The sequence below is a fragment of the Vitis riparia genome, chromosome 17 (assembly GCF_004353265.1).
Source record: "Vitis riparia cultivar Riparia Gloire de Montpellier isolate 1030 chromosome 17, EGFV_Vit.rip_1.0, whole genome shotgun sequence".
NCBI classification, from domain to species: Eukaryota; Viridiplantae; Streptophyta; class Magnoliopsida; order Vitales; family Vitaceae; genus Vitis; species Vitis riparia.
The window spans coordinates 17060244-17078144 of NC_048447.1; the positions used below are offsets into that span (position 1 = coordinate 17060244).

General features: G+C 33.9%; 2 pseudogenes; one reads left to right on the forward strand and one right to left on the reverse strand.

Moving 5' to 3' along the window:
* Positions 1 to 1060: 1060 nt before the first annotated feature.
* On the forward strand, positions 1061 to 14100 carry LOC117903987 (annotated as a pseudogene).
* Positions 14101 to 15512: 1412 nt separating this feature from the next.
* On the reverse strand, positions 15513 to 17244 carry LOC117904351 (annotated as a pseudogene).
* Between the last annotated feature and the right edge of the window lie 657 nt (positions 17245 to 17901).

The window sequence follows — 17901 nt, forward strand, 5'->3', positions numbered from 1 at the left end:
TGAGTTCTAAATCAAGGAGGCCTTGGATGTATAGGACTTATTAAGGAGTCTATCAATTTTAAAAAAACAATTTAAAAATAAAAATTAAATATTTATTGACACGCTTCTTATTTTTTATTTTTAAAAATAATGTTAATTTATATATAAATAAATAAAAACATTTGTACAAAATTCTCAATTTTTTAAATAATTTACAAAAATTATAATTATTTTAATATAAGTCTTGAAAAACTATCACTTTTTGTCACTAGAAATAGGCAATACAAAATATATCAAAGCTAATTGATATAAAATATTTTCAAATCAAAATCATTTAAGAATAATTATGCTAATTTCTTCTATAAAGTAATTTTTAAAAACAAGTATAGAAAACATATTATTAATTTTCAAATATAATTTATTTACTACATAAACTAAGATAGTATTAGCTGTCTTTTTGTAACATGGAATGCATTTTAATTATTATATGGTATTTATAACATATAAAAAAAAAGAAATTATGTTTAATAGTTAAAATAATTTAAAAATCAACTCATTTAATAGTTTATTAATTAAAAATGAAAAAACCTGATCTCCACCAATAATAGGTTTGGCAGTGTTTATTTTTTGATTGAAGAAAAAATTAAAATATTTAATTTTTTATTGTTAAAAGTAATTTGCAGATATTAATAAATATAATTAAATTGAATATATTAATAATAAATTTATTTTAATTATATTAATTGATATGAATAAATTATTTTTAATTAAATAAAAAATTTAATATATATATATATATATATATATATATATATATATTTTTTTTTATTCAATGAGAAAACTAACACCACCTTTGTGGCTTTCTTACTTGTTTTTATCTTTTCCTAAAAAAAAATAAAAATATTAAAAATAATGAAAGGCCGCTCAAGCCCAAACCTTTCATTTCTGACTCTAAAAACTAAAAAGTGAGTGTCAAGTATGTAAACATCTTTAAATTATTATACAGTAGTGTGAAGACCTCACTTTGACCAGCAGTACTCAGAAGGCTTTTTCTCTCTCTAGCCTGTCCACAACTTTAGTCTCATCTCTCACTTCTCTCTCTCTTCTCTCTCTCAAACTTTCACTCTCACCATTATTACTGGCTCTTCACTAGTCCCTCTCACTTCATTTATACCTCCCCTGAATCCACCCTGGACGCCCAAGATCCTCTATCCTCCTACTCCCCCTTTTCAAAGCCCACTATTCCACTCCTTCCTCCCTACTTCAATAAATACTCAAAACTCTTCCTTCAAAGTTCTACTTGTACCCCCACTTCTCCATTTTCACTCCTCTCTTCATGCCAACTGTATGTATTTTTCATTTTTTGTTTGTGTTGTTAGATTGCTGGGTTTCTCTGATTTTTATTTTTATTTATTTATTTATTTATTTGCTTTTGGGGTTTGTTTTTTATGGGTTGCATGATTTGTTGTTAATAAAGCGCAATGTGGTTTGATTCGTGGTGATGGGTGTTGAACATTCCATTACTGATGAGAAAAGTGTGGAAAATATGTGGGTTTTGATGAAGTTGGGAACGGGTTTTGATGGGTTTTGGATGATTTGGGAGAGATTTGCTTGGCCTGTGTTCGGTTGCTGAGAAAAATGCAGAAAGAAAAGAAAAGAAAAGAAAAGAAGGAAAAGAAGTAACTATTTTGAGTTATAAATATGTGATTTGTGTTGCTTTATTTCTATAAAGAAAGCAAAATGCACACCAAGTAATATAGATAAATAAATTTCAGATTCATAGCCTTTTTGCAGTACGTAATGACAAAAAGTTCATGTACTCATATTTATATTTTTGGGTTAAAAGCAAGCAGTCCTGAGTGATAGTGTTGAGATTATGATGTCCCAATCAATAAAACTAGGCTTTCTTTTCATTGCCCTTTTCTGTTTAATCCTATTCTTTGTTTTTAGATTCTTGGTATTGATTATGAGTTCCTGACCATTGATAGAAGTATACACCTTTTGTTTGATTTTGAGAAGTGTTATGTTGATAGAAGTATTCGTGTAGATTTGTAGTGACTACAATTATATCATGACTGTATAGTGTTATAATGACTTGGAAATGCATTCACATTAATGGTGGATTTTCAGCAACTTTCTTAATAGTTAGTTTGCTTTTACTGACACAGATACAACCCTTTTAACATGGCTTTTAGTATGACTTTTAGTGTGGCTTTTAGTATGGCTTTAATATGACCTTTAGCATGGCTTTTAGTTTGGCTACTTTATGATCATCATCATTATTATTATTTATCATTTTAGTGTCCATTGTATGGAAATGTTCAATATTAGATATGGGAGCATCCTAGTTGTCCTACTTTTCAATTTAACTAATTTTTCTTTCACATGCACAACTGAAGAATGTAGACAATAGTAATGACATCTGGTTCTTGGTGAATGAATGATGAAAGATATTGTTTCCTGATTGATATACTGACATGCTGTTGTGTGTGAAATAGCTGCTGAGTTCGTTTGTACAGGTCACAGTTTATTTTTCTTTCTTTCTTTCTTTTCATTTTGGGTACATGCTTCATTATGTAATTTGTTTTTATATGTATTTTCATTTTTCTGTAGAAAGTTTAAGCAGCTTAGTTCTTCTTTTTGAAAAAATTAAAATAAATATTTTTGTTGAAATGGCTGTTGGTGATGCCGTTAATCTCAGATTTCGTGGTCTAATCTTCTCTTATTTAGATTTCTTTGTGATGCTGAAACAACCTAATCCTTCTCAGTTGAAAAATGGAAACAAGTATGCTGATTTATGGCTGGAAATAAACCTTTGTTTCTTATTCTATACCATTTCATGCATGCCATTTTTAATAGTTTCCTGTATTGTTTAACTCAACCTATTAACTTTGCAATTTGGTTTATTTTCTAACTGCTTCTGGTGATTATGCTGTTGGGCAATCAAGAGTAACCTCACCCCTCAGGAATACCAATGTTTTTACTTTTTTTATTCATCATTTTCTTGAATGATACTGATTGTCATTTATGATTTTTACTAAGAAACTTGCTTTTTCTGGTTGCTAGGACATGGAACCTAATGGGCATAGGAAAATGAGGAGAAGTTATCTTATTACTCAAGAAAGTAGCAGTTTGAACTTGTCAGAAGTTATTGATGAACTTGATCCTTGGACTGCATGGGCTTACAGACCTCACACCATTAAACTTTTATTTATAGGCACATGTTTTCTAATGTAAGTCCTATGTGCTTATCAGTATTATTCTGGTGCTTATCAGTGTTTTAGCTTGTTTTTTATGTGATTAATAACTTGATGGAGTGATGGGATATTATATGTTTATTGGTGCTTATCAGTTGGGCAAGTGGAGCCCTTGATCCAGATACCACTTCATCTGGTGATCTTGTGACCTCTGTGAAAAGGTGTGCATTTTTTAGTGTGATTTCTTTGACTTTGAGTTATGTGATTGGTATTTTTTGAAGCAATTATTTTAATACATATGTTTTATATTGCTTTTGATAGGGGATATTTGCGATGATTGCAGTTTTTCTTGCTTATAGCTTACTTCAAGCGCCTGCAACGTAAGTTAAAAAATTAAAGTTTATTTTGAAACAACTTGCATCCTAAGATATTTGTAGATTAGAAAGGCTTTTCATGGTTACTTCAACTGTTTAGAGTAAATAATTATTTCTTGTGATCAGAAATGAACATGTGCCTATGTTATTTTGGTAACTTCCCTTATTCTTTGACCCATCTTTTGGCTTTAGAATACTTAGCTTCCAATATAGTTTTTAAAAACAGATTTTGAGAGCAGTTTTTAAAAACAATTCTCAATTATTTTCATGGACAAAATTCTATTTTGTAACTCAAATATAAAAAACTGTTTTCGTGACTTTTTTCCCATGAAGTTGTTGTGTATTTACATATAATGCAATTTTCAAAGTATTTTTCATATTTTCAATTGTTCTTAGAATTCTCTAGAAAAAACACTTAAAAATTACTTTAAATATGTTATAAAAAATTACTTATTTTCAGAACAAATTTTCGAAAAAACTATTTTAGGAAAAAGTTTGCCAAATATGTTTTCTAATTGAGAAAATGATTTTCTATTCTAAGAACAAAAAACTATTTTCAAAAACAATTTCCAAACAGATCTTAAAAATTTTGGGGGAATGATGCACTATTGCATCCATATTTAGGAAAGAAACATAATTGAAAAGATCTTCTATTTCAAGTTGCAGAATGATTTTCCTTTTTACTAGAAGGAGCTTGTTTAGGTCGATTCTTTGATGTTTGATGTCGGTGTGCTTGTTGCCTGTTGGCTCAAGATGCGTTGAGGACAGATTTACACAGAGGGGCTAGCATTTTTTTAGGTGGGTTAAAGTAGGTAGGCAATGGCTTTCTTGGCTCATAGACTGCTTGGATAGGTCATGCTATGGTGGTTGAAGACATTGCTCTGAGTAAAATAAAGGGAAAAGGAGTTTGGTATCATATGTGATGTAGTGCCAAAGTGGCAGCTATGCCCTGTATATATCGTGTATACTTTAGGTGCATTTTAGGCGCTTTTAATACAATTGTGTTTACCTATCAGAAAAAAAAAATGCCAAAGTGGCAGCCATGTTGTTGCCAAGTGGGAACTAAGGTGACATGGTTAGACTAGACAAGTGTGTGTGTGTGTATATATACATGATAAGTTGTACTCTATTTGGTACATCATCTAATCAATTTCCTGACTTTAGGAAGTAGATTAGTTGATTTTATGGAATAAGTTGTATTTATACGGGAAATTTTTTAAGTCAATGCTTCTTTTAATATTTTATAAATTTTAATGAGAAGAAAAGAAAAGAAAAGAAATTTGTTAAAAAGAAACAGAAAATTTCTTTGCAAGTTGTCGTCGTTGATCTTAGACTAGAGTGATTTGTTCATTCCATTCATGCATTTGGCTTAGTCTTGTCGAGTAATTCTGCAATTAGCAACGTTCCGTGAGTTTGCTGTGATTCGAGGCACACATCATTCTCTACTTAGATCAGCTGACAAAAAGCTTCCAAGATTAATTTTGTCTCCAATCCTTCAATAAACTCAATCTGCTGAAACTAGCCAAAGTTTGATTAAGATGACCAAGAATTAAGCTAGATCATCAAGAGTCCTAAGGTCTTTGGGTTGCTCATTATACCTTTGTTTACTTGGAAGTTGTGCCTAGTAATCTTAAATGGTGTGCAAACATGCTTAAATCTTTGAAGTTTTGTCACTGTGAATGAGTTATCCATGAAGCAACTTTGACTGACTGAAGTTTGTGAGGCAATTTGCCAATAATATTTTTAGAATAAAAATCCTTGCAATAGCTGTAACTTAGTGTGGATTACCTTCAGTGGCTGGTTATGTAATGTTGGTTGCTTATGTTCTCGGGTTACGGTATAACTTCCAGTTTCCTTGGCTGTTGTCTGCTGGTATGTTTTCTGGGGTGTGTGTGTGTGTGTGTGTGTGTTTTGTGGGGAGGGGGGCAGCATTAGCATTTACTCTTTTTCCTTTTTCACCTTAAAACTTATTGTTTTAAATATTTAAATTCTAGGCTTTTCTTGTCCTCTCATTCAGGGTTCTTATAAGGCCGCATCCTGCAATTTGGCGCTTGGTTCATGGACTGGCAGTTGTTTACCTTATTTCTCTTACGTTTTTACTTTTCCAGGTTGGTTTTTCTTACAGTCAAACTTTTCCCTGTACTAATTGAGTTAATTAATGAAAAACCCTGTTCACTTTCTTGCATACTTTGTTGCTATATGGCATATTCTTTTTGTAAACAAGACTTATATTTGGTATCACTGAAATTGGAGGTAGACCACTTTTTGATTGGACGAAAATCTAAACTCAGTCCCATTGGGATCATCATAGTTTTATATGGGCATTTCAATTCTTGGGTCAACAGTGTTGGAGGTGTTTTGCTACATTAGCTGCTTTGGAACTGATGAGAGTAAGGCTGCTTTGCTTGTTGGCAGTTAATGTTGTTCTGGGATTCATCAAGGGCAGGCATACAACTTAGTGGCCTGTATACCAGTATTTTTTTTTTTTTTTTTTTTAAATCAGAAGGCCTGTATACTATTTCTTCCCTCTCAAAATGACATGATATATCATTGCACACTTTAAAAGTCTCATACTAATTATCTCTTTTTTCTTTAGGTAATAGGGTTGTCTTTTATTCACTCTGATGGCATTTTTCTTTTTCTTTTTTTTTTTTTTCCTTTTTTCTGATCAGAACTCTGATGGCATGTTTCTGGTCTTTTCAATTTGGATGATCTTTTCAATTATGTCTTTACATGAAAAGAACCATGTCTAACTTGAGTAGGAAAAAGTTCAGTAGTGCTGTAACTCAAGATCTCCAAATGCTGTAAAGAAAAATGAAAATTTTCTTTTTCTTCTCCTTCAATGTCTCCTTCTGCCATAGCTGTTTACCCCTTTCTGCAGCCTCCAAAATATATTATTGAGAATGTTGCATAGGTTGGTGATGCAGGATCTTAAAAGTTCCAGCATTGAAGGATTTTCTTTATATCATGAGGTGAAAAGAATAAAAGATGATTGGAAAAGAAGAAATGAAACCCTTGGCAATCGCATCAAGGTTCTCAGGCAATCACACCTTGGGTTTTCTTTGTCCTTGATAAAAACTCCTATTTTTATTTTATCCCTGTTTTTTCTTTCTTATCCTTAAATGTTCTTAAAAAAAATCTTTTTTCATTAAATTCTCTTTTTCTTCAATATAACCATTCGATAGGAGGGTTGAAAGCAAAAGAACAAATCAAGCAAAATCGAATAGTCATAGCTAAAGTGAAATAGGAACATCTGACAAGAATCCATACCCATGTTGTTGGTGTTGACTTGGGTAGGTGAAGTAGGAGAGTCGAATTCTCCTAGGTTATTGAGAAAAATAATGAGCATATAATGGTCACACTTCTATGATTTTGTACCTTAGAACATTTTCTAAAGTTGTAAATTATTCCCAACTATAAATACTTTAATTTCAAAATTTGTTCTTTTCTAAATGAATTTTAAAAGAAAGCCTAAATAATTACATTTTGTATTATAAACAAAAATTAGAATCTAGGTTCATGATATCACAAAAAGGGTATAATGTCCCATGAAAGTCTGGATTATTTTGGTTGGTCAATCTAGACAAACTAAAGCGATAGCATGTCTACAAGACAATGCTTGGAATCTTAAGGGCATGCAAGAGAGGTTATCTATTGGCAACGTAATTGAGAGGCAATTGGCAAATGCAACTGAAGATGAACAAACTTTTACTGCCTATTCTACACATTCCAAATTCATCTGAAGCTGTCTACTTAGATGGGATTAGTAATAGTGGAGCTTTATCAGTAAAACTATGTCATGCAGTTATGTAATTAATATTATCAATATTGTAGTGGAATAAAAATCTCTATCTTAGATTTAGTTGCCTATTGTTCCTAAATTCTGAGAGCAATTTACCTGCAATAATTTTATATATGACACTTTCAGTGATCTGTAAACCGTTTTCCCTTTTCCAGAAGCGAGATGATGCTCGACAGTTCATGAGATTTCTGCATCCTAATCTTGGTGTTGGTATTGCATTTCAGTCTGCAAAACTATTGATTTCTCCAATTAGCTGCTGATGCAGTTCATATACTTGAGATTCATGACTAAGATTTTATGTTATGTATGTTGTACATCATGCAGAACTTCCTGAAAGATCATATGGATCAGATTGCCGCATTTATGTGCCAGAGAATCCCTCGAGCAGGTTAAGAATGTTTATGTATGATGTCTTTATTCACAGTTCACTCACTTTAATTTCTACACATTTACTCTGTTTACGGCATATCTAAACTCAGTTTTAAATACCACAGGCGTCTAACTTGGTTTTTAATTTTTTGTTTTTTTCTTTTTTTTTAGGAAACCTTGTTTGATGAATTTGTGCTTGCTCATATCTTTGGTTGGTGGGGAAAAGCCATAATGATCCGCAATCAACCTCTTTTATGGGTTTTGTCATTTGGGTTTGAGCTAATGGAGGTATGTTCTGATGTTGTTCACTTCACAAAATAGCACGGTTTCTCCTTCTGTTCATTCTTTTGCTTTTATTTTATTTTATTTTTTTCCTTTTCCAAAAAAATGAATTAGAATGTAGCTTAAAGCATGCAGAAAGAGTAAAATAGGAGGAGAAACTTATATAAAAATAGATAAATAGATAATAGTGGGAAATCAGAGGTGAACTAACTATTTAGGAAGGCAAGAATGTGAATACATGTAAACCAATCAGCTAATTCAACAAAAGTTACTTATATTAAAAAAAAAACAGTAATTAAAAGCTGGCAATTTTCAATTTCCCCTATAAAGGTCTATTAACTCTTAATCTTAGATTCTGTATTTTCCCTCTTTTACAAGCTCAGAGATTTCAGTTCTAGCTATTGATTAAATCATAATTTTGGAAGGCAAATGGGCAATGCATGAGGTGTTGATCCACCTTTATGCAGTCTTCGCATGTTATTTTGCTGCTGTATAATTCATTTTCGTATTTGCAGCTCACTTTCCGCCACATGTTGCCAAACTTCAATGAGTGCTGGTGGATAGTATTGTTTTGGACATTCTAGTATGCAATTGGTTTGGTGAGAGTCTTGCTACTTTGTTCTCTATTTGTGATTTGATATGTTTATAAAATTTGAACATCAAGTTTCTCCTTTAAAATTAACTTGTGCTGTTGTTAACTGCATGCCTGATCCTTCTTCCATAAGATTTCTGATTGCCTATTCAGCATGTGTACTTTTCACCTTCCTTTCCAGATGTGTGAGGGTTTGGTCATCGACACCTTTAGGGTTTTCTTAGTGAGCTCTTTTTTAGAGCTCTTTCAGCTTTGTCTATTTTCAGTCCTTTTGCTTCAACCAAATTTATCTGGAAGTCAAAAACTTCAGCTAAGATTAAGCCTTTTGCATGCTTTGTGGATAATAAGAAGGTTGATACCAATGATATGCTTCAAATGAGGAGATCTAACAAAGCTCTTAGTTTAAACCAGTGTGCTATGTGCTTGGAGAATAGAAAATCAGTTGATTATCTCTTTCTTCATTGCCCTTTAGCATTGAGACTATGGCAAAGATTGTTTGACTTGCCAAGATTGATTGGGTACCTCCCAGAGGCATAGTAGATATTTGTAATTTTGTACCTGGGGTTTGGTAGTTAACCTAAAGGGAGAGTTCTTTGGTGAGTGGTTGATATGGTTTTTATGGTTAAAAAAAAAAAGGATCTTTGAGAGACAAATGGAGACTTGTGGAGGTTATTTGGGATTTGGTTTACTTCTTCTGGTCTTTACGGGCCTCTGTATTTGATCCCTCTGTAGGTATTTCTTTGTACGCTCTATTGCTAGATTGGAATAATGTTTGCTACTCCAAGAGGTTAAATAGTAAGTCCATGTGTGGGTGGTTACCTCTTGCTGTAGGTTTGGTAAAGTTAAACTTTGATGGATGTTTTCTTGGTAACCTGGGGCAATTGGGTATAGGAGGTGTGATCAGAAATCATCTGGTACAGTAGTAGGAGCTTACTCTAAACCTGCTGGACTGGGTTCAACTATTGAGCAGATATATTAGCTTTATAAAAGGGCTTGTTGCAAGCTATTTGTCTCTCCAACCTAAACGTAGAAGGAGATTATCCCATTGTTATCTATGGTGTCTTATTGTGAGGGAGACTCTTGGAAGTTTGATGGTTGGCTCTGCAAAATTCTAGTTACTACTGGTGAAATGGGATGCTCTTTCTCTTGGATTCCTCACTCGGCTAATTAAGTTGCAGATTGGTTATCTAAGCATGGAGAAAACACTTGGTTTCTTTTGTTTGAGACTTTTTTCTCCTTGAGCATATAGAGCATTTGTAGTGGTTGTACATTGCTTTGTCTGCTTGTAGTTTGTGCTGATGATAGTAAGTTTTGTGAAGCCTTGTATACATTCTCGGCCATCTCCCAATAACTTAGGTTTTTGGGACAGTTCATAGCTTAGTCTGGCATCAGAGTTATGGTTGACTAGAGTTCTCAAGTTCGAGTTTCTCCTATTGTTTTATTCCTTCTAATTTATCCATCCATGTGCTACAATCCCTTGATTCAGATTTAGATTCAATTATGTGATCTGAATTAGAAAAGCATGCTATGAGTTCTTTGGACCTTTATTCACGATTTTTCCATATATCATTTTCTTAACGAGACCCCTAATCCTGTGCTCTGTACCTGTATTTGGTATTATTCTGATTTTTCAATATATAGTTGTTTTAATTAGAGACCTGATCTTAGTTTCTCACTTTGTGCTTGTTTAATCACAATGTAAAGGGAACTATCAGTGCCATCCAAACTGTGTCTATGTTGGGAATATTTTTGCCCTTTGTTAAGTACTATGTCGTTGTGCTCTTTGGTCAAGACATTTTGGTTATTTTGTTTGTGCATGAAGTTCTTTGTTGTTAAGGTTTGTTTACACAAAAATTTATCTTCGATAAACAAATTTTGCCTTACCCTTCCATGCAATTTTTTTCCCTCCATGGATGGACTTTGCATCAAAAGTTATAAGGAACTTCTCTTTAAAAATTTAAGGTAGTGTCCTGCCAATAAATTATAAAATATGTTCTTCTAAATCCTACCCTTGTTACAGATTGGCAAGTAAAAACATAATAAGGTTGATTGCATGCCCCTACTTGCTAAGCATCCATAATTTTTGCTAGTTTATAAACATTGGTTTCTTGACCAGTTCAAGATTCAGTGTGGGCCTGTGATTTTATTTACTTCTCAGTAGCGTCATTCAATACAAAATCTTGGTTGAATTGTAACCTATAATATTCTCTGATGTCTTCCACCATGTTGGAAATGGTCTGAATATGAGCTGGAATATTCACTGTTTTGTACTTAGCAGATTCAAGAGAGCAGATTCGAGAGAGCACTTTCTCTCTCTGTCCTTGAGCTTAACCGCAGTATTATTAGAAGTATGGCCAAAAAATTCAGAGTTGTGCTGTTGTGAGACCAAAAAGTTCTGGTAGATTGTTAGTTGGCAGAAGATTTGTGTCAAGGCACATGGTGATTCTGAATGGGCCATGCAAACTCAGCCATTAAGAGTGCAGCACAGGAGCATCAGAGCCGGGCTTGAAAGGGTGAAATTAGAACCGTGTGTGATCCAACATGAAATCCATATGATGCTGCTCTTGTACCATTATCCTCATTTAAACAGGTGGAAATTTGACTTGTAGAGTGGAAGAGTGTACCCCAATCTAAAATTAACAAACAATTTGGTTTGTGCAGATATACAAAGAGACCATGATGACAGCATTATTGGCCACCTTTCGCTCATGGGTCTCTTTCGTTTTTATAATCCCATCTAATTGTGACAAACAATATATTGGTGTAATATCTTGGAATTATGTGGCTCCAAAGATCAAAGGGAACTTAAATTGATCTCAATTCATCATAGATAAGATTGGAAGAAATAGTTGCAAAAAAAAAAATGATGCAAAATCTCAACTTTCAGTTAGTTGCTCCAAATTCCTTTGAAGGTCTGTTAATGCAGTCTTTAATATTCAGTAGATGCCTAAGGAGCTTTGAAAGCATCCATTTATGTTGTATAATAACGGATGAGGGCTTTGTTTTTACCAAGCAAAACAAGGCAAAAGAAAAAGAAAAAAATGAGAAAAAAAAGAAAAAGAAAGAAAGGATCCCAAAATTTATAAGCGTTGCACCGCTATTAGTTTAGGACCATATGTTAAGGCAAGAGGAATCTGCCATGTAGTGCCTCACATTTGGTTGTGCTTCTCAGGTGATTTATAACCCTCTAACTTGGCATTGTTGAATGTTGTTTCTCCTCATCTTTGCCTAGAAGTGAGCCTCAAGATTAAATGGTCAAAAGACCTAAAGAATAAATAGTGCCTCACATGTGGTGTGCTTCTCAGGTGACTTAACCCTCCAACTTGGCGTTGTTGAATTGTTGTTTCTCCTCAGCCTTGCCTAGAAGTGAGCCTCAAGATTAAATGGTCAAAAAACCTAAAAGAATAAAATTGATAAAATATCTAGGTTGTTTGTACCAGAATCCTGCTTTCTATAAAATTCTGATCAGAAAATTGATTTAATGATGTTTAGAATTTTATTTGTTTAGTTCCCTGAAGCGTCTCCTCTCTAAGTTATGAAAATAATTTCTCTTTTTTCCAGCTTCTGAAGACATGTTTCATATTTTGTTGGCAGGCATATGGGCAGGCATGCGTACTGTTCGATACTTTGATGGGAGAACATATGAGTGGGTTGGTATTAGTCGACAACCAAACATCATTAGTAAAGTATGTTCCTTTTAAGTGTTCGGCAATTATATTTCAGCCTTCTCTGTTAAATGTCTATAAGTTTACATATTTTGTTACCTATCAAAAAGTTTACATATATTTGTTATACAAGACATCATGTTCCATCTGGAGCTGCCTGGTCTGCAATTGGATTTATTAGATGGGCATCATGTTTTGTGCTGAACCGGACAGTTCTTTGGCACCTCTGCTAGTGTCATTTGGTTGAGCAGGTTACCAAATCACTTTTTTTTTTTCTTTTTTAAGTACAAGTTTAAATTCAAGGTACTCATCCTACTAAAATTTAAGGTACTCAGCATTGTCTTTCCATCCTTAACACCTGAAATTTAATTTTTAAGTGGAAGACTGACTGGTTTTTCTTTAGCATGGAAGTTGAGACACTGTTGCTTTGTTCAACTGATCTAGCATCTCTTATCAGTCTTCTCAGTTTTGAATTGCATCTCACTGCTTTGCTATGTATCGGGAATTTGTCAAGATTGTTTGTTAGTTGCTTGTATGTAGCACCTGGCTTGGTGATCTTGGAAAATTTTTTAAACAAATCTAATAAAGGCAGTGACATTTTTGTTGTCATCTAGTTTTTTGACGTACTTTTGCTTAAGACCCTATGGACATGTTCTTCTCTTGGTAATTGTTAGACTGATATCCTAGCCACTTAAAATTTTAGGAAAGTTGGTAGCCTAACATGATACAGGAGTCTGGTCAGTTAGAGGTCTCAAGTTCCAGTCTGTCCTATTTTTCCCCCTCTATTTGATTGTTGCTAGTTTAATTATTTTATCCCTATTTGGTATCATTTAATTTGTTTGGCCTTTTAATGTAGAACTTTCCTTGTCTGACTAATGGAACTGATGTTATTTTCTAAAATATAACATGTCAATATTTAGGCTTGATATCTTCCTTACCAGAATAATTTCTGCCTCTTGCATCCGTTTCTGCTGGGCCAACAGCATTTGCTTCCATTTTCCCTTTCTGACTTTGCCATGGATAAGACGTTGTCCAGATAGTATTCTGCCTCTTGCATCGCCTTTTTTATAACCCAAGAGACATTGACTTCCATTCTGTTTTTGACTTTACCATGACTTTCTCCAATATATGATTTCTTTTGACCGAAAACTAATGATGGCTTCTGTGTCTCTATTTGTCACTGTTTTCAGGTAAAGCGAACATTGGGACAATTCACACCAGCACAATGGGATAAAGATGAGTGGCATCCTTTACTTGGTCCATGGCGATTTGTTCAAGTTCTTTTTCTTTGCATTGTGTTCTTGACAGTGGAGCTCAACACATTCTTTCTCAAGTTCTGCCTCTGGATTCCTGCTCAAAACCCCTTGATTGTGTATAGGTTAATTTTGTGGTGGCTAATTGCTATACCAACAATTCGTGAATATAACTCATTTCTACAAGACCGGTACTCCCTCTCTACACCCTCTTTCTCTCATATGCATGTAGAATTTCACCTATTCTTATTTTTATTACCTCTGTTTTTAGAACTCCAGCAAAAAAGTTGGGAGCATTTTGTTGGCTCTCCATTGCTGCATGCATAGTGGAACTCCTCATATGTATCAAATTTGGTAATGGTATGTTCTCCATTTTCATGTTCGGTTTTGTGTAGACAATGTGATTAACTTCTAGCTGCCATTTCTCTGTTGATGGTGATTTTGAACTTCTGCTGATGACTATAAACTCTAACATGATATTATTGTTCCTCACCAGGTCTGTATCCAAATCCAATGCCTAGGTGGTTGGTAACATTCTGGATATCTGTTGGGGTTGCTCTGGTGGTTTTCTGATTGTATGGTCATGGCAACTGCATAAGCCTTGGAGCAAAAGAAGCTCTGATCTTGCCTATTCAGTGTTTGGTAAAATTAATTTTTGAGTACTTCTAAATCAATCAATCCTGCTCATATTTTTCATATTCATAATTTATAAATGCCTATGCTTTCATTTCAATGGACTTTCCTGTGTATAAAATTGTTCTTTCTTTATATTGTTTGACACAGGCTTTTGAATTAGCTGCATTTATCATTTACCCAGTTTGCAAATCTTTCTTAACTTGGCTTGCTGAAAGCCAACATAAGCATTCTCACATTCTCTTGATTCCTTCTTTTCTTCTGTATGCCTTTCATCTATATATGTATTGACAGAGGTATGAGGATACTAATTGCCAAGCTAACCTACATTTTCGTCTCGACCCTTGTCTAGACTGAGATCTCCAGTCCTATGGAAAGGAGGATTAGTACTAACTGAAACTTTCTTCTAGCATATGTCTCTTACCAATTGTGTGAGAGTTACACTTTCTTCTAGTCTATAAATCAACAATTTCCCCTCCCTAGACGAAGTGTCATATAAATTCCAAGATCAGAAGAGAAAGCATAATAATGATTTCTTTATGGGCACCGACAACTTGTATGAGGCCGTCATCACAAGTCTTTCTATGCACAAAGGCCTCCTTCCTCCCATCCATGCAGAGACTCTTAATAAAATGAATTAAGAATTATAGAAGATGGTTTGGATCCCACTTAATATGCATTGATTAAATTAAGTCACTTAAGTCTACAACCTTTTTTTTTTTTTCCTTTTTACTTTTTAAAAAGAATGAATGTTGAATTGTTAATTGTTATGGTTTGGTACTTCAAGAATTGAATTTTATACTCTATTTATTCATTTATTGCTAACTAGATTTGACTGAATTATGAAATTAATTCTAATAAGTGTTAATGAATCAATAATCATTTTGTTTTTATTTATTTTTTCATTTTTGTTGAAAGTAGTTGAGGTTAATATTTTATAAAGAAATACAAAAATGGAAACCTTAGGAAATTGATTACCCAGTATACATTTTGGGGTTATTTGATAAAAGAGATGGAATAATCCGTATTTTATAAATAATCAAATTTTCATAAAAATATCGTTATTTTTTTTTCTTATAATTTTTTTTTTATCTTATATGTAAATAATCAAAATATTGAAGAACGTTTATTTCAAAAATTGATTAAATTTTCAAATTCAAACATGAGAGGAGGTAGATTTACGATTTTGTGATTATTTCATCCTTTTAATCAATTAATCCTATATTTTATGATATATCAATACAACATAAAAAATGCTTCTCCTCGATTAATGTTCTATATATATATATATATGCAAAAATGAAAACTAATCAACTATTAATTATTGATTAAAAAAATGCAAAAGATAAACAGGAAGGAAACAATCAAATAAACAGATACGCTAATGCAGAAGCTGAAGGGCTTGCAACAAGGTGTTCCTAAACCTATTCAAATCAAGCTTTACATTCTGTTTGTCCAGGTATACTGCCTTAAGCTCTAGCCATCCCAGCTTTGTAATTGAATGGGGATCTCTTAGAACTGCATGCTCATGTGGGTATTTCTCTATCAGGCTGCTCTCTTCTTCCTTTATCTGATACTCTATATACCTTATCTTCATGTCCACTGCCGGCAATCCAAAGTCATATCTAGCCACCCATTCCAGCCCACCCAAGGGAACTACTTGGATCAGGACTGCATTTTCAGGGAGGAAGACGATGTTTGTAAGCCCAGCTCCATGAACTCCCATCAGTACATCGCAAGAATTCACCAGTTCTGCGAATCTTGATATTTCTGTCCCATTTGCCTCTGCAACAATTACTTCATACCCCAAGCTTCTGGCCATTTCAGCGATTTTGCCGTCATTAGTAAATGAACGTGTCTTCTTTCTTGCAATGATCAGAAGCCGTGGTTTTTTTGTGTCAGTACCGTCTCTTACTTTGATTGCTGTAGCTCTCTTCAGTGAGTATGAGCTTCTCAAGAACTCTCTGAAGTCTTTCATGGAGTATGGAGACTTTGAAGGGTCGATGTCCAGCTCTTTGTGACACTTAAGGCGATGATGGCGCTGGAGAAGCAATGGATACCTTCTTCTCTATCAATGTCAATGATGGGATATCGGGACAACTCTTGAAGTAGTATTCTGAATTTTTCAATCCACCTTAACGATTTTGAAGTCACAAGAAACTGTACTTCTCCATTGAACTGTCTGGAAGTCAAATACAGTGGGATCAGGACGTCACTGAAGGCATGAAAATGGTTTCCAGAATATCCTCCGAGGGAGAAAAGGACGGCGGGAACAGTGTGGTTTTGAGTGCAATGTGGGAGATGTTGACGACCCGTTGTCATTTTCACTGTGAAATTCCTAACGTGCTTCATTGCTCTTGCGTCTCCTTTCCGAGCATAAGGTCTTATGCTCCATGAACTATTCTCAGGCAACATGTCCACTGGAGCTGATGAAGCAATAAAAATGGTGGACGAGTTCCCTTGAACCCTAACATCCCCACTCATCTCACAAAAGTCTGACCTGCGGTCCATATATTGCATACTAAAGCCTCCATTTCCTTTCTTCCAATCTCTGCAACTTCAAAACATCAGCAAGAAACCCACCTTCATCATATGTAACACAGAAATAGAACAATCAAATTGCAGGCCATGTTCATCAAATTCTAGCTAGTCTTACCTATTTGCTGAGTACTGGTCGTATCCTCCACCATTAGCATCTTGAAACCCCCCGTTGACAACTGTAAATTCACTGCAAAACCGAACAAATATCGATATAGAACGTATATTGCATGTATGTATACCAAATGCATGCATTACAACATATAGAAATTTCACAAAGTGTGGACAAAACTTAATATGACAAGGACTTACACACTGGTAGAGGGCCCAAGTAAGGCTTCAACACAGTGAAAATGGTGAAGGTGATGAAGAAGCAAACAGCAAACGCGCCATATCCCAATTTTTTCTGCTCATGCCGACTAAAGCTTCTGGCGAAAATGGTCTCGTACATCATCTTTGCCTCCATGATCAAACAAGATAGGGTGATCATGAAGAGGATTCATTCATTGTGAGGCTATAGCTTCTAGAACATTGCTGATGAAAATAGCTAGCTAGGCTTGGATGTTTCAATGTGCTAGGCTTGGAATTGAAGGGAGGAAGATTTGGAGGGTCCATTTTATATGACAATGGTAGAAGGTTGAGGTTCATTTTCTTGAGTGATTGCTTCCCACGATTTGTTGTATTTAGGTTGATTTCCCAAAGCGATGAAAAAGTTGTGAAAGGACTTGGTGGTTGACTGGAGACGAGCATCTTCTATTATCATATACATTTCTTGCATGTACTGAGATTGAACTGCCGGCCATGGATTTCATCTCTGAAAGCTATCAACCCAACTAAAGTTAGATAAATTTCAAACAATTGTTTTTGAAACAGTTATAAATAGACTGCTCAATTACTTCACAATTTCCACTCAAAATCTAATTTGGAGTAACTTGACTCGCTTGACTCAGTACTAGCAAGATCAATAAAATCAGAAAAATAAAAGAAAAAACACCACTCAATTATTTACTACTTTAAGGAGCGATAAGAGATTAAGTGAGTGAGATTGGGAGTAGTGTATTTTTTTAAAGAACTATAATATAAAAAAAGATGAATTTAATATAAAAAGTTTTAAGGTAAAAAGAAAACTCATATTTCAAAAGATAAATTCAGTACAAAAAAATAACTAATTCAATATAAAAAATAAATTTGTCTTTTGAAAAAATAAGTTTAATGCA